The sequence below is a fragment of the Schistocerca nitens genome, chromosome 4 (genome assembly GCF_023898315.1).
Source record: "Schistocerca nitens isolate TAMUIC-IGC-003100 chromosome 4, iqSchNite1.1, whole genome shotgun sequence".
Lineage (NCBI taxonomy): Eukaryota > Metazoa > Arthropoda > Insecta > Orthoptera > Acrididae > Schistocerca > Schistocerca nitens.
Genome location: NC_064617.1, coordinates 719,889,559 through 719,904,265, shown reverse-complemented (window position 1 = coordinate 719,904,265; position 14,707 = coordinate 719,889,559). Strand labels below are relative to the sequence as shown.

The 14,707-nt window shown below is 49.2% G+C and overlaps 17 non-coding genes across 17 annotated transcripts; all 17 read right to left on the bottom strand.

The window, feature by feature from the left end:
• Positions 1 to 316: 316 nt before the first annotated feature.
• Trnas-cga (transfer RNA serine (anticodon CGA)) lies at positions 317 to 398 on the bottom strand. The gene has a single exon. It is a non-coding gene; the product is annotated as a tRNA-Ser (tRNA).
• A 138-nt stretch (positions 399 to 536) lies between these two features.
• On the bottom strand, positions 537 to 609 carry Trnak-uuu (transfer RNA lysine (anticodon UUU)). Its single transcript has one exon. It is a non-coding gene; the product is annotated as a tRNA-Lys (tRNA).
• Positions 610 to 953: 344 nt separating this feature from the next.
• On the bottom strand, positions 954 to 1,035 carry Trnas-aga (transfer RNA serine (anticodon AGA)). Its single transcript has one exon. It is a non-coding gene; the product is annotated as a tRNA-Ser (tRNA).
• Positions 1,036 to 1,760: 725 nt separating this feature from the next.
• On the bottom strand, positions 1,761 to 1,842 carry Trnas-cga (transfer RNA serine (anticodon CGA)). Its single transcript has one exon. It is a non-coding gene; the product is annotated as a tRNA-Ser (tRNA).
• Positions 1,843 to 1,980: 138 nt separating this feature from the next.
• Trnak-uuu (transfer RNA lysine (anticodon UUU)) lies at positions 1,981 to 2,053 on the bottom strand. Its single transcript has one exon. It is a non-coding gene; the product is annotated as a tRNA-Lys (tRNA).
• A 344-nt stretch (positions 2,054 to 2,397) lies between these two features.
• Positions 2,398 to 2,479, bottom strand: Trnas-aga (transfer RNA serine (anticodon AGA)). The gene has a single exon. It is a non-coding gene; the product is annotated as a tRNA-Ser (tRNA).
• Positions 2,480 to 3,204: 725 nt separating this feature from the next.
• Positions 3,205 to 3,286, bottom strand: Trnas-cga (transfer RNA serine (anticodon CGA)). The gene has a single exon. It is a non-coding gene; the product is annotated as a tRNA-Ser (tRNA).
• A 138-nt stretch (positions 3,287 to 3,424) lies between these two features.
• Positions 3,425 to 3,497, bottom strand: Trnak-uuu (transfer RNA lysine (anticodon UUU)). Its single transcript has one exon. It is a non-coding gene; the product is annotated as a tRNA-Lys (tRNA).
• Positions 3,498 to 3,841: 344 nt separating this feature from the next.
• Trnas-aga (transfer RNA serine (anticodon AGA)) lies at positions 3,842 to 3,923 on the bottom strand. The gene has a single exon. It is a non-coding gene; the product is annotated as a tRNA-Ser (tRNA).
• A 725-nt stretch (positions 3,924 to 4,648) lies between these two features.
• On the bottom strand, positions 4,649 to 4,730 carry Trnas-cga (transfer RNA serine (anticodon CGA)). The gene has a single exon. It is a non-coding gene; the product is annotated as a tRNA-Ser (tRNA).
• A 138-nt stretch (positions 4,731 to 4,868) lies between these two features.
• Trnak-uuu (transfer RNA lysine (anticodon UUU)) lies at positions 4,869 to 4,941 on the bottom strand. Its single transcript has one exon. It is a non-coding gene; the product is annotated as a tRNA-Lys (tRNA).
• Positions 4,942 to 5,285: 344 nt separating this feature from the next.
• Trnas-aga (transfer RNA serine (anticodon AGA)) lies at positions 5,286 to 5,367 on the bottom strand. Its single transcript has one exon. It is a non-coding gene; the product is annotated as a tRNA-Ser (tRNA).
• Positions 5,368 to 6,092: 725 nt separating this feature from the next.
• Positions 6,093 to 6,174, bottom strand: Trnas-cga (transfer RNA serine (anticodon CGA)). Its single transcript has one exon. It is a non-coding gene; the product is annotated as a tRNA-Ser (tRNA).
• A 138-nt stretch (positions 6,175 to 6,312) lies between these two features.
• Positions 6,313 to 6,385, bottom strand: Trnak-uuu (transfer RNA lysine (anticodon UUU)). The gene has a single exon. It is a non-coding gene; the product is annotated as a tRNA-Lys (tRNA).
• A 345-nt stretch (positions 6,386 to 6,730) lies between these two features.
• Positions 6,731 to 6,812, bottom strand: Trnas-aga (transfer RNA serine (anticodon AGA)). The gene has a single exon. It is a non-coding gene; the product is annotated as a tRNA-Ser (tRNA).
• Positions 6,813 to 7,548: 736 nt separating this feature from the next.
• Positions 7,549 to 7,630, bottom strand: Trnas-cga (transfer RNA serine (anticodon CGA)). Its single transcript has one exon. It is a non-coding gene; the product is annotated as a tRNA-Ser (tRNA).
• A 138-nt stretch (positions 7,631 to 7,768) lies between these two features.
• Trnak-uuu (transfer RNA lysine (anticodon UUU)) lies at positions 7,769 to 7,841 on the bottom strand. Its single transcript has one exon. It is a non-coding gene; the product is annotated as a tRNA-Lys (tRNA).
• Between the last annotated feature and the right edge of the window lie 6,866 nt (positions 7,842 to 14,707).

Sequence of the window (14,707 nt, the reverse complement as noted above, 5' to 3'; positions counted from 1 at the left end):
AATTGAATTGCGATTCTTAACAAGAAATGAATGCTCGCTCTGTCCAACACTTTGAAGCACATCTGCGTACTCACGAACACGGCGACGGCGCGACAAAATGACGGGGGCGCGTTCGTGGGCCTGCGACTGATTTCTGCAGTACTAGCGTCCGTGCGAGGTAAACCGAGAGCCGCAACAGACAGCGGCCGTCGCGAAACAGTATTCTGAAACATAAATTTCCGTCTTGTTGAGAATGGTGTCACTGGTTTGGATCCGCTTTCACCCACGCATGTCACATGTGTGCGAAAACTTCTGCTCGTTTTTACGCAAAATCACACGCAGCCGGTAGGATTCGAACCTACGCTCCCAGAGGGAATCTGATTTCGAGTCAGACGCCTTAACCACTCGGCCACGACTGCCAGTAGCGGAAGATCCTCCCGACACATGCAACTGCTACTGTTTAAAGCACTGCAGTGCCAGGAAACGGCGTAGCAGCATTCTTTTCCGTAGTGCTTACACCGCTACGAGACGTGCGGCTACCAAGGTATTAAAATTTCCGCCCGAACAGGGACTTGAACCCTGGACCCTTAGGTTAAAAGCCTAATGCTCTACCGACTGAGCTATCCGGGCTCACGTTACCTGAACACCCCTCCCTTTAGGCATACTGACACATTGCCTCATGTCCTTTACTGTTGGGTAGTCGTTGCGTGGAGCTGTTACTATTAAAACGTCGTCTGACTGCTGTCTATAAACTCATTACGCTAGGGTCGTAACAGACTATCGAAGAAAGCTGACACACGATGTAAAGTGAAATTGCAGCAGTTTGTACGTCTCAGCAGAGGAGCTACGTGTTTTGTCGACACTCACTGGACAATTGTAAAATTCACAAGCGTCTCGAATGCAGTGTTTCCCACGTATTCGCTCATTTCACGGTTCCGTTGGAGATGTTCTTCACCTCTTGACACAAAAAAGGACGCAGTCGGTAGGACTCGAACCTACGCTCCCAGAGGGAATCTGATTTCTAGTCAGACGCCTTAACCACTCGGCCACGACTGCCGGTCGCAGAAGCGTCTCTCGGCAAGTGCAACTTTTCAAGCAATCTGACGTAAGAACACGACATGGCCTCACTCGTTTCTGTAGTGCTTCCGTTGCCAGCACATTAGCCGTTACGACAGTGTATCAATTTTGGCCTGGACGGGGGTTTGAACCCGGGACCCTTTGGTTGAAAGTCTAGCGCTCTACCGGCTGAGCTACCCGGTCCCTCGGCCGAGCATTGTGGTACATGCTGCATGGTGTTTGAGTGATTCGCGTGTCGTAATTACTGGCTTATGGCTCCAATGGCGACTTCACCGACTTCCCGCTGACGCTACTTTTCTGTCGTCTTAAACGATGGACATACTTGCAAGCAGCTGCGAGATCTTAAGAAAGGAAAACGCTGCACCACTGCTTTTGCCACACTCGAATGAATTGAATTGCGATTCTTAACAAGAAATGAATGCTCGCTCTGTCCAACACTTTGAAGCACATCTGCGTACTCACGAACACGGCGACGGCGCGACAAAATGACGGGGGCGCGTTCGTGGGCCTGCGACTGATTTCTGCAGTACTAGCGTCCGTGCGAGGTAAACCGAGAGCCGCAACAGACAGCGGCCGTCGCGAAACAGTATTCTGAAACATAAATTTCCGTCTTGTTGAGAATGGTGTCACTGGTTTGGATCCGCTTTCACCCACGCATGTCACATGTGTGCGAAAATTTCTGCTCGTTTTTACGCAAAATCACACGCAGCCGGTAGGATTCGAACCTACGCTCCCAGAGGGAATCTGATTTCGAGTCAGACGCCTTAACCACTCGGCCACGACTGCCAGTAGCGGAAGATCCTCCCGACACATGCAACTGCTACTGTTTAAAGCACTGCAGTGCCAGGAAACGGCGTAGCAGCATTCTTTTCCGTAGTGCTTACACCGCTACGAGACGTGCGGCTACCAAGGTATTAAAATTTCCGCCCGAACAGGGACTTGAACCCTGGACCCTTAGGTTAAAAGCCTAATGCTCTACCGACTGAGCTATCCGGGCTCACGTTACCTGAACACCCCTCCCTTTAGGCATACTGACACATTGCCTCATGTCCTTTACTGTTGGGTAGTCGTTGCGTGGAGCTGTTACTATTAAAACGTCGTCTGACTGCTGTCTATAAACTCATTACGCTAGGGTCGTAACAGACTATCGAAGAAAGCTGACACACGATGTAAAGTGAAATTGCAGCAGTTTGTACGTCTCAGCAGAGGAGCTACGTGTTTTGTCGACACTCACTGGACAATTGTAAAATTCACAAGCGTCTCGAATGCAGTGTTTCCCACGTATTCGCTCATTTCACGGTTCCGTTGGAGATGTTCTTCACCTCTTGACACAAAAAAGGACGCAGTCGGTAGGACTCGAACCTACGCTCCCAGAGGGAATCTGATTTCTAGTCAGACGCCTTAACCACTCGGCCACGACTGCCGGTCGCAGAAGCGTCTCTCGGCAAGTGCAACTTTTCAAGCAATCTGACGTAAGAACACGACATGGCCTCACTCGTTTCTGTAGTGCTTCCGTTGCCAGCACATTAGCCGTTACGACAGTGTATCAATTTTGGCCTGGACGGGGGTTTGAACCCGGGACCCTTTGGTTGAAAGTCTAGCGCTCTACCGGCTGAGCTACCCGGTCCCTCGGCCGAGCATTGTGGTACATGCTGCATGGTGTTTGAGTGATTCGCGTGTCGTAATTACTGGCTTATGGCTCCAATGGCGACTTCACCGACTTCCCGCTGACGCTACTTTTCTGTCGTCTTAAACGATGGACATACTTGCAAGCAGCTGCGAGATCTTAAGAAAGGAAAACGCTGCACCACTGCTTTTGCCACACTCGAATGAATTGAATTGCGATTCTTAACAAGAAATGAATGCTCGCTCTGTCCAACACTTTGAAGCACATCTGCGTACTCACGAACACGGCGACGGCGCGACAAAATGACGGGGGCGCGTTCGTGGGCCTGCGACTGATTTCTGCAGTACTAGCGTCCGTGCGAGGTAAACCGAGAGCCGCAACAGACAGCGGCCGTCGCGAAACAGTATTCTGAAACATAAATTTCCGTCTTGTTGAGAATGGTGTCACTGGTTTGGATCCGCTTTCACCCACGCATGTCACATGTGTGCGAAAATTTCTGCTCGTTTTTACGCAAAATCACACGCAGCCGGTAGGATTCGAACCTACGCTCCCAGAGGGAATCTGATTTCGAGTCAGACGCCTTAACCACTCGGCCACGACTGCCAGTAGCGGAAGATCCTCCCGACACATGCAACTGCTACTGTTTAAAGCACTGCAGTGCCAGGAAACGGCGTAGCAGCATTCTTTTCCGTAGTGCTTACACCGCTACGAGACGTGCGGCTACCAAGGTATTAAAATTTCCGCCCGAACAGGGACTTGAACCCTGGACCCTTAGGTTAAAAGCCTAATGCTCTACCGACTGAGCTATCCGGGCTCACGTTACCTGAACACCCCTCCCTTTAGGTATACTGACACATTGCCTCATGTCCTTTACTGTTGGGTAGTCGTTGCGTGGAGCTGTTACTATTAAAACGTCGTCTGACTGCTGTCTATAAACTCATTACGCTAGGGTCGTAACAGACTATCGAAGAAAGCTGACACACGATGTAAAGTGAAATTGCAGCAGTTTGTACGTCTCAGCAGAGGAGCTACGTGTTTTGTCGACACTCACTGGACAATTGTAAAATTCACAAGCGTCTCGAATGCAGTGTTTCCCACGTATTCGCTCATTTCACGGTTCCGTTGGAGATGTTCTTCACCTCTTGACACAAAAAAGGACGCAGTCGGTAGGACTCGAACCTACGCTCCCAGAGGGAATCTGATTTCTAGTCAGACGCCTTAACCACTCGGCCACGACTGCCGGTCGCAGAAGCGTCTCTCGGCAAGTGCAACTTTTCAAGCAATCTGACGTAAGAACACGACATGGCCTCACTCGTTTCTGTAGTGCTTCCGTTGCCAGCACATTAGCCGTTACGACAGTGTATCAATTTTGGCCTGGACGGGGGTTTGAACCCGGGACCCTTTGGTTGAAAGTCTAGCGCTCTACCGGCTGAGCTACCCGGTCCCTCGGCCGAGCATTGTGGTACATGCTGCATGGTGTTTGAGTGATTCGCGTGTCGTAATTACTGGCTTATGGCTCCAATGGCGACTTCACCGACTTCCCGCTGACGCTACTTTTCTGTCGTCTTAAACGATGGACATACTTGCAAGCAGCTGCGAGATCTTAAGAAAGGAAAACGCTGCACCACTGCTTTTGCCACACTCGAATGAATTGAATTGCGATTCTTAACAAGAAATGAATGCTCGCTCTGTCCAACACTTTGAAGCACATCTGCGTACTCACGAACACGGCGACGGCGCGACAAAATGACGGGGGCGCGTTCGTGGGCCTGCGACTGATTTCTGCAGTACTAGCGTCCGTGCGAGGTAAACCGAGAGCCGCAACAGACAGCGGCCGTCGCGAAACAGTATTCTGAAACATAAATTTCCGTCTTGTTGAGAATGGTGTCACTGGTTTGGATCCGCTTTCACCCACGCATGTCACATGTGTGCGAAAATTTCTGCTCGTTTTTACGCAAAATCACACGCAGCCGGTAGGATTCGAACCTACGCTCCCAGAGGGAATCTGATTTCGAGTCAGACGCCTTAACCACTCGGCCACGACTGCCAGTAGCGGAAGATCCTCCCGACACATGCAACTGCTACTGTTTAAAGCACTGCAGTGCCAGGAAACGGCGTAGCAGCATTCTTTTCCGTAGTGCTTACACCGCTACGAGACGTGCGGCTACCAAGGTATTAAAATTTCCGCCCGAACAGGGACTTGAACCCTGGACCCTTAGGTTAAAAGCCTAATGCTCTACCGACTGAGCTATCCGGGCTCACGTTACCTGAACACCCCTCCCTTTAGGCATACTGACACATTGCCTCATGTCCTTTACTGTTGGGTAGTCGTTGCGTGGAGCTGTTACTATTAAAACGTCGTCTGACTGCTGTCTATAAACTCATTACGCTAGGGTCGTAACAGACTATCGAAGAAAGCTGACACACGATGTAAAGTGAAATTGCAGCAGTTTGTACGTCTCAGCAGAGGAGCTACGTGTTTTGTCGACACTCACTGGACAATTGTAAAATTCACAAGCGTCTCGAATGCAGTGTTTCCCACGTATTCGCTCATTTCACGGTTCCGTTGGAGATGTTCTTCACCTCTTGACACAAAAAAGGACGCAGTCGGTAGGACTCGAACCTACGCTCCCAGAGGGAATCTGATTTCTAGTCAGACGCCTTAACCACTCGGCCACGACTGCCGGTCGCAGAAGCGTCTCTCGGCAAGTGCAACTTTTCAAGCAATCTGACGTAAGAACACGACATGGCCTCACTCGTTTCTGTAGTGCTTCCGTTGCCAGCACATTAGCCGTTACGACAGTGTATCAATTTTGGCCTGGACGGGGGTTTGAACCCGGGACCCTTTGGTTGAAAGTCTAGCGCTCTACCGGCTGAGCTACCCGGTCCCTCGGCCGAGCATTGTGGTACATGCTGCATGGTGTTTGAGTGATTCGCGTGTCGTAATTACTGGCTTATGGCTCCAATGGCGACTTCACCGACTTCCCGCTGACGCTACTTTTCTGTCGTCTTAAACGATGGACATACTTGCAAGCAGCTGCGAGATCTTAAGAAAGGAAAACGCTGCACCACTGCTTTTGCCACACTCGAATGAATTGAATTGCGATTCTTAACAAGAAATGAATGCTCGCTCTGTCCAACACTTTGAAGCACATCTGCGTACTCACGAACACGGCGACGGCGCGACAAAATGACGGGGGCGCGTTCGTGGGCCTGCGACTGATTTCTGCAGTACTAGCGTCCGTGCGAGGTAAACCGAGAGCCGCAACAGACAGCGGCCGTCGCGAAACAGTATTCTGAAACATAAATTTCCGTCTTGTTGAGAATGGTGTCACTGGTTTGGATCCGCTTTCACCCACGCATGTCACATGTGTGCGAAAATTTCTGCTCGTTTTTACGCAAAATCACACGCAGCCGGTAGGATTCGAACCTACGCTCCCAGAGGGAATCTGATTTCGAGTCAGACGCCTTAACCACTCGGCCACGACTGCCAGTAGCGGAAGATCCTCCCGACACATGCAACTGCTACTGTTTAAAGCACTGCAGTGCCAGGAAACGGCGTAGCAGCATTCTTTTCCGTAGTGCTTACACCGCTACGAGACGTGCGGCTACCAAGGTATTAAAATTTCCGCCCGAACAGGGACTTGAACCCTGGACCCATAGGTTAAAAGCCTAATGCTCTACCGACTGAGCTATCCGGGCTCACGTTACCTGAACACCCCTCCCTTTAGGCATACTGACACATTGCCTCATGTCCTTTACTGTTGGGTAGTCGTTGCGTGGAGCTGTTACTATTAAAACGTCGTCTGACTGCTGTCTATAAACTCATTACGCTAGGGTCGTAACAGACTATCGAAGAAAGCTGACACACGATGTAAAGTGAAATTGCAGCAGTTTGTACGTCTCAGCAGAGGAGCTACGTGTTTTGTCGACACTCACTGGACAATTGTAAAATTCACAAGCGTCTCGAATGCAGTGTTTCCCACGTATTCGCTCATTTCACGGTTCCGTTGGAGATGTTCTTCACCTCTTGACACAAAAAAAGGACGCAGTCGGTAGGACTCGAACCTACGCTCCCAGAGGGAATCTGATTTCTAGTCAGACGCCTTAACCACTCGGCCACGACTGCCGGTCGCAGAAGCGTCTCTCGGCAAGTGCAACTTTTCAAGCAATCTGACGTAAGAACACGACATGGCCTCACTCGTTTCTGTAGTGCTTCCGTTGCCAGCACATTAGCCGTTACGACAGTGTATCAATTTTGGCCTGGACGGGGGTTTGAACCCGGGACCCTTTGGTTGAAAGTCTAGCGCTCTACCGGCTGAGCTACCCGGTCCCTCGGCCGAGCATTGTGGTACATGCTGCATGGTGTTTGAGTGATTCGCGTGTCGTAATTACTGGCTTATGGCTCCAATGGCGACTTCACCGACTTCCCACTGACGCACCGCTGACGCTACTTTTCTGTCGTCTTAAACGATGGACATACTTGCAAGCAGCTGCGAGATCTTAAGAAAGGAAAACGCTGCACCACTGCTTTTGCCACACTCGAATGAATTGAATTGCGATTCTTAACAAGAAATGAATGCTCGCTCTGTCCAACACTTTGAAGCACATCTGCGTACTCACGAACACGGCGACGGCGCGACAAAATGACGGGGGCGCGTTCGTGGGCCTGCGACTGATTTCTGCAGTACTAGCGTCCGTGCGAGGTAAACCGAGAGCCGCAACAGACAGCGGCCGTCGCGAAACAGTATTCTGAAACATAAATTTCCGTCTTGTTGAGAATGGTGTCACTGGTTTGGATCCGCTTTCACCCACGCATGTCACATGTGTGCGAAAATTTCTGCTCGTTTTTACGCAAAATCACACGCAGCCGGTAGGATTCGAACCTACGCTCCCAGAGGGAATCTGATTTCGAGTCAGACGCCTTAACCACTCGGCCACGACTGCCAGTAGCGGAAGATCCTCCCGACACATGCAACTGCTACTGTTTAAAGCACTGCAGTGCCAGGAAACGGCGTAGCAGCATTCTTTTCCGTAGTGCTTACACCGCTACGAGACGTGCGGCTACCAAGGTATTAAAATTTCCGCCCGAACAGGGACTTGAACCCTGGACCCTTAGGTTAAAAGCCTAATGCTCTACCGACTGAGCTATCCGGGCTCACGTTACCTGAACACCCCTCCCTTTAGGCATACTGACACATTGCCTCATGTCCTTTACTGTTGGGTAGTCGTTGCGTGGAGCTGTTACTATTAAAACGTCGTCTGACTGCTGTCTATAAACTCATTACGCTAGGGTCGTAACAGACTATCGAAGAAAGCTGACACACGATGTAAAGTGAAATTGCAGCAGTTTGTACGTCTCAGCAGAGGAGCTACGTGTTTTGTCGACACTCACTGGACAATTGTAAAATTCACAAGCGTCTCGAATGCAGTGTTTCCCACGTATTCGCTCATTTCACGGTTCCGTTGGAGATGTTCTTCACCTCTTGACACAAAAAAAGGACGCAGTCGGTAGGACTTTTTTTTTTTTTTTTTTTTTTTTTTTTTTTTTTTTTTTTGCTGCACCACTGCTTTTGCCGCACTCGAATGATTGACTTGCGATTCTTAAAAAGAAATGAATGTTCGCTCTGTCCAACACTTTCAAGCACATCTGTGTATTCACGATCTCAGCGACGGCTTTCTGCAGCCCCAGCGTCAGTGCGAGGTCAACCGATAACCACAGTAAGAAGCGGTCGTCGCGAAACTCAGTATTCTTAAACGGAAATTTTCGTCTTGTTGAGAATGGCGTCACTGGTTTGCACCCGCATTCGCCCACGCATGTCACATGTGTGCGAAAATTTTTGCTCCTCTTTACACAAAATCGCACGCAGCCCGTAGGACTTTTTTTTTTTTTTTTTTTTTTGCACATTGCTGGTGACCCACGTGTTTAGTAGTGACGCAACTGAACGTTCATCTTGTGAGAGCGAGAAAATTTTCGCAGTCGGCAGGACTTTTTTTTTTCTTTTTTTATCTTTTTTTTTTTTAAATCACACGCAGCCGGTAGGATTTTTTTTTTTTTTCGCAGTCGGCAGGACTTTTTTGTTTTCCTTTTATTTTTTTTTTCTTTTTATTTTTTTTTTGTACCAAAGATGCAACCAGAGCAACAGGCAGGCAGAGGCAAAGAGGGCAGGGGTCGAATGTCCCGAGGCCTGGCCAAAATGTCTCCCCCAGACCTGTCACCAAGTTGTCTCCTGAGTCTGTTGTAAGAGACTGTTTTTTTTTTTTGTTTTTTGGGCTACTATGATTTTTTTTTATGTTGGTTTAAATTTGTTTTTTTTAATTGGTTTTGCTTGGTTCTTTTGTTTGTTTTTTTTTTATTTATTAATTGCCGACTGGCGTGATGAAGAATGTGCAACAGAACATTGGAGCTCATTGGCTGGAGAAAGAGGAAAAAAAATAATTAGAGCCACAAAGGAAACGAAAATATCGCCTCAAAACTAAAGAAATGCAGTGTTTCCTGCTGGAAGAGAACGACAAGAAGCGCAGTGGGAGAAGAAAAAAAAACACGAAGAACTTAGAAGCCCTCAACTCTACCGGGACATGAAATTAGGAAACGAACCCGAGAGAAGAAATGAGCAAATTCCATGTATCCATAATGGGAAAAAGATAAAATGGCACATAATTTGGCAACGAAAAACCAACACCTCTCTTGGAAAGGAGTGTGAAAGGAATGGAGGATTGTGAATGTGCTGTCTTCACGGAAAGAAGCGAGCAAATAGGCAACATAGAATTTCAAAACAAGCGATCCCCGTAGGAAAGAAGAAAGCGAAATACCAAATGAAAGAGAGGAAGAATAAGCCCTCGAAAGGGAGTACAATTCACACTCGAAATAAAACGAAAGTGCGTTCCAATGTCAAAGAAAGCAAAAAGAGAAGGTTATGAAAACAATCAAGAGAAAAGGAAGAAAGAAAGTAATTCCTTATTCCATTGTTTTGCATTTCAATGTGTTTCTAGTTTCTTCGTCAGTTTTCAGTTTCCGAGTGCTTTCGTAACGTCAAGACGCTATTACATCTGTTCACATTTCAGGACCACGATCGACGTCTTCATTAAGTTTGGAGGACAGTCGGTGCCAGATTGAAGACTTTCCGAAATTGCTGTTCAATGGGGATTTGCAAAAAGCGCTGAAAACACCTCTGATATGAGGCGGTCCTCCGGAGCGTTTTATGGCGCTCCCACAGATAAAACAAGTAGTCGACTGGATCACTTATATTTTTGGCAAATATAGCGTAGGTGGTATGCCCCAAAATCCACACTGTAGCATTTCGTTTAGATTGCGGAAAAGGTTTAATGTCGGGAATCATAGCCGTGAGGGGGGAGAACGACCGTTTGTTAGTCCTGTTAATGAGTGCGAGCATATCGCAGGAAATAGCCCATACATCTCGTGTGGTTTTGCAAAGAAAACGATGCTCAAGTGTACCCCGTTCGTCACAGGACTCGCATTTAGAGGACGGAATAAGGTGAATAGCCGCCAGCCGATCGTTGGTAGTCACAGTGCGAGTAATAACCGTATACCACGTGCTTCGCACTTCTGGCGATAACAACTTGTTGCTGACGTTTTGCCAAACAAGAACCCAGTTGTTGTGGGGAAATTGACGTACTAAGGCGTTCGGTGGTGGCAAACCGACCATCTCATGATACAAAGAAGTTGCAGACCGCGTCCTGCGGTCGCGAGCTAGTGAAACATGATAACTGCGAGACAAGAAAAAATCTCTGTATACAGCAAGCTTGTAAGGTATCTGCGAGACATTGATCGGTGCACTGTCAGAAAGGGGCTCATGGGCGTGGAAGAGGGCAGCCGTTGTACTGTGGGGGCTGTTCTCGACAATGGCGGCAATTCTGTTGACAAGCAGGGCAGAACATTTCTTTCTGACATCGACGAGACCTAGTCCACCGCGAGACGGAGGCTGGGTACATGTGGTAAGTTTCACCTTGAAAATATGACCACGCCACAGCAGCCAGTGTGCTGCTTGGCTGATCGTGCGTGCCAACGGAGGTGGGACGTTGAGCACTTGGGCTACATACCACGCTTTAGCCAGAATGTGAACATTGATCAACTCGACACGCTGGAGAAGATGTAATTGCCGGGTGGCGTGACGAACCATGAGATCCTTGACAGTTGTCGAAATACGGCGCCAGTTGTGAGCGGCCATCTTTATGGGACAAGCAAAGAAGTGAATGCCGAGCAACATGTGGGAGGCAGCTATGGTGTACCATGAGTCGGCAGCATAGTTGCGACAGGCACCTATTGGGAGCAACACCGTCTTATGCGGGTTCAGTTCCGCACCTGTAGCCTGGGCAAAAAGATTGAACACAGGTTTAACTAAAGAGATGTCCTTTCCTTGTCGTATGAAGACGCCGACATCGTCGGCGTACGCAACGCACGACGCCCGCACACCCTCCACATCGATCCCACTGACAGTGCGCCCAATTCGGCGGAGGAGGGGGTCAAGAGCGATAACAAAGAGGGACATAGAGAGGGGACACCCTTGCCGCACAGACCGTGCAATCCTAAAGGGAGCCGAAAGGGTGCCATTTATCAGAATGCGAGAAGACGCTCTCGTGAGGACATTTTGAAGGGCGGAGACAAAGTTCATATGAAATCCGATGTGACCTAACAAGGCAAAGAGGTAATCGTGGTTAATCCTATCAAATGCCTTCTTAAAATCAATCGAGAGAATCGCCCCTGGAGTCCGCGTGGCAGCAGTGTGAGCCACGACGTCCCTATACGTGCTCACGGCGGCAAGGATACCCCTCCCTGTCACAGCGCACATCTGGAAAGGGCTAATGATTTTTCGCATCACAGTGTGCAGCCTGGTTGCGACGCATTTGCTGAAAAGTTTGTAGTCACTGTTCAACAGCGTGATCGGGCGAAAGTTTTCAACTGTATCAGCCCCAGTGGTCTTAGGGAGAAGAATGACGATACCCTCTAGGAACTCTGCCGGACACGGAAGGCCACTCAACAATTCATTTGCGACCTTTGTGAGGATAGGTTCGAAGAGATCCCAGAACTCGAGGTAGAATTCTAAAGGAATTCCGTCAGGGCCTGGGGACTTGTTGCGAGCAGACGATCTGAGTGCATCGCTCATGTCCTCCGTCGCAATGGCGGAAAGGAGGGTGTCATTGTCCTCACGTGTCAGCAGGTTCCGCATTTCACCCATGAGTACATGTGCGGCCGCCCTATCGTGGTCGCTACGTTGAAACGCGGCACTATAGTGAGCAAAAATATGCGCACGAATGTCCCTCTCAGCGGTGAGTCGCTCCCCAGTCTCCAGTCGAAGACACCGAATAAATTTAGTGGCACCCCGTCTCCGCTCTCTTTCGATATGGTGAATAGTCGGTGACTCCTCAAACGTCCCTACACAGCGGCTTCTAAGTAAGGAGCCCTGAAAATCTTGGGCTTGCAATTTAAAAATTTGAGCTTTCACAGCTTTTAACTGAATCAGAAATTGGTCATCAACAATATCTGGTAGAGAGACGGCATCTTTTAAAATCTGATAATAATATTCAGTGGTTCTGTGTTTCCACAGCGCAGCTTCGGCGCTAAAACACTTTAAAACAGCACGGATAGACGGTTTGGCCAGGTGAACCCACCAATTGACAGCCGAGGCATAGTTAGCCAGTTTTTCGCTGCAGGAAGAGAGCGTATCGTGTACCTGCCGACGCAACGAGGGGGCACGGACATGGGTCACGTTAAACTTCCACACCCGAGATCGACGGAACTGGCGGAGTTGCGGCGCGCGAAGGTCGCAGAAGAAGGCGCAGTGATCGGAAAAACAGACAGGGGCGACGTCGGCACTAATTAGGTGATCTGCTATGCAGGTCGACACATAGAGCCTATCAAGTCTACTAGCCCCATTGCGATAGAAATACGTAAAGACTTGCCGTTGAGGATAGAGAACACGCCACACATCTGCTAACTGGAAGCTTGCAATCAGACGATCAAGGTCGACGCACTTATGAGCCGTGGGAAACTGATCAGCGTCCGCAACCACACAATTAAAATCGCCCCCCAATACGACGGGCAGCGTCGGGCTACCAATCAAGGTGGGTACATCTTCAATGAAAAATCTCGCTCTCGCCCTCTTGAAACTGGTGCCAGACGGAGCGTAAATGTTAACTAGTTGCAGTCCTCCGATAACGCACGAGATTCCTCTGCCGGTCGGTAGTCGTTTGACTCGCGTCGGCTCTTCTGCAGACTTATATAAGATAGCGGTACCACACCTAGCTTCCGGGTCGACATTAAAAATGGCGGAATACCCCGTTAAAACATCAAGGGACACAACGCTCACTTCCTGCAGAAAAATAAAATCGTACCGACAATGTTGGATAAATTTCGCCAAGACTTGCAATTTCTGAGGAGCCGCAATACAGTTGATATTTAAGGTGGCTATTTTAACCATGTAGCTATGGGACGCATGGGTGTAGGGCACAGAGATAAATGTTGGAATGGGAGTCACCGAGAAGGCGCAGACGCACCGGAGACGGAAAGCAGGCTACCGTGGCAGTTACATGTCAACATCGTCCGCCCAGGAGAGCGGCGCAGGAGTTGTCGTGTCGCCGTCCGACAGACTGCCGCCGGTAGTGTCTCCCGACGGGGTTTTCCTTGACGCGCGAGTCTGCGAATTGCGCTGTTTACGAGAAGCCGTATCAGTACTAATCTTTTTCGACGGGGGCGAAATTTCCCGGCCGCCGGTACCCTTTCCTAGCATACCCTTAAGTTGCCGACTTTGCTCGCGAACGCGTTTTTCTCGCTGCGAGGCAAAGTCAGTGTCCCGCAACTTAGTTTTTACGTTCCCCACTGAGGCCACAGAGTGCGGTTCTACATCCATAACCAAATTCTCCGCGTGAGGTGGAGAAATGCGCAAGGTATTCGCTGGAGCAGCAATGGTACTGGGGGATGGGTTGGAGTCCGCGACCTTGTCGGGAGAAGCAGTAGGTGCGCAATCCCCAGTAGGGATGTCCGACACAACTGGCACCGAAGTTGCAACATCACATGGGGAGGACGTTTGACATTTGGGAACCATAGAGGCAGGCTCGGTCTCGCAAACTGCGGCAGTAGGAGCACCTGATTCCAGAACGCTCGGAACACGTTCATCAACAAGCGAAGCCGCGGAAGTCGTCTCCGGCAACGGAGCAGAACGGTTGGTCGGACGACATTCAGTGCTAATGTCAGGGACAGTGTCAACAACAGGCGTACGTGGAACAACAGGTACACTAGAAAGAACAGACATACCCACTACAACCGGATCACGATCTAGCGACTCAGCCGGTGGCGGAGAACCTCTAAGGAGGGCACCCGCGTAACTACCTGAGTTGTCTAGGGGCAACTGCACAGGGCGCCGTCGGGGACAAGAATTCCGCATATGTTCAGTGGAATGGCACAGAGAGCACGTTGGAGGTTGGCCGGTGTAGGAGATGAAGGCCCTATGGCCGCCTATGATAACAAAGGACGGAATGTGTTTTTTTAAGTCCATCCGTACAGTACGTACACCGTTATCACATTGATAAACATACGCGGACGACCAATAATCTTTAGTGACAGCAAAGATAGTCCCATATAAACTTAATGCACGGCGAATTTCATCTAAGGGCACTTCAAATGGCAGATGGAAAACTTTCACGTTACGAATACCATAACCGGCATGTAGCACTTTAACATCACTAATATTTCCGTCAGCATGTTTAAATTTCCGAACCCCGCCGTTGACGGCCACCAAACGCTCACATAGTTCACTATCAAGAATTTTCAAGAACACCGAATTAACAATAAAATCTAAATGTACACCATCTAGCAAAGCTGGGTCAATTTGCAATTCCGATCTGATCCAATGATGGATTTCAAAAGCCGTGGGACGCGGAAATTCGCGATCAAACAACAACTGAATAGTATTAGACCGGTTGTACGTCACCATTTTTCACAATTAATCCTTGAAAACTTACAAAAAGAGAAGAAACACGCTGAGTAAAGACACCAGGCCGCTGCAA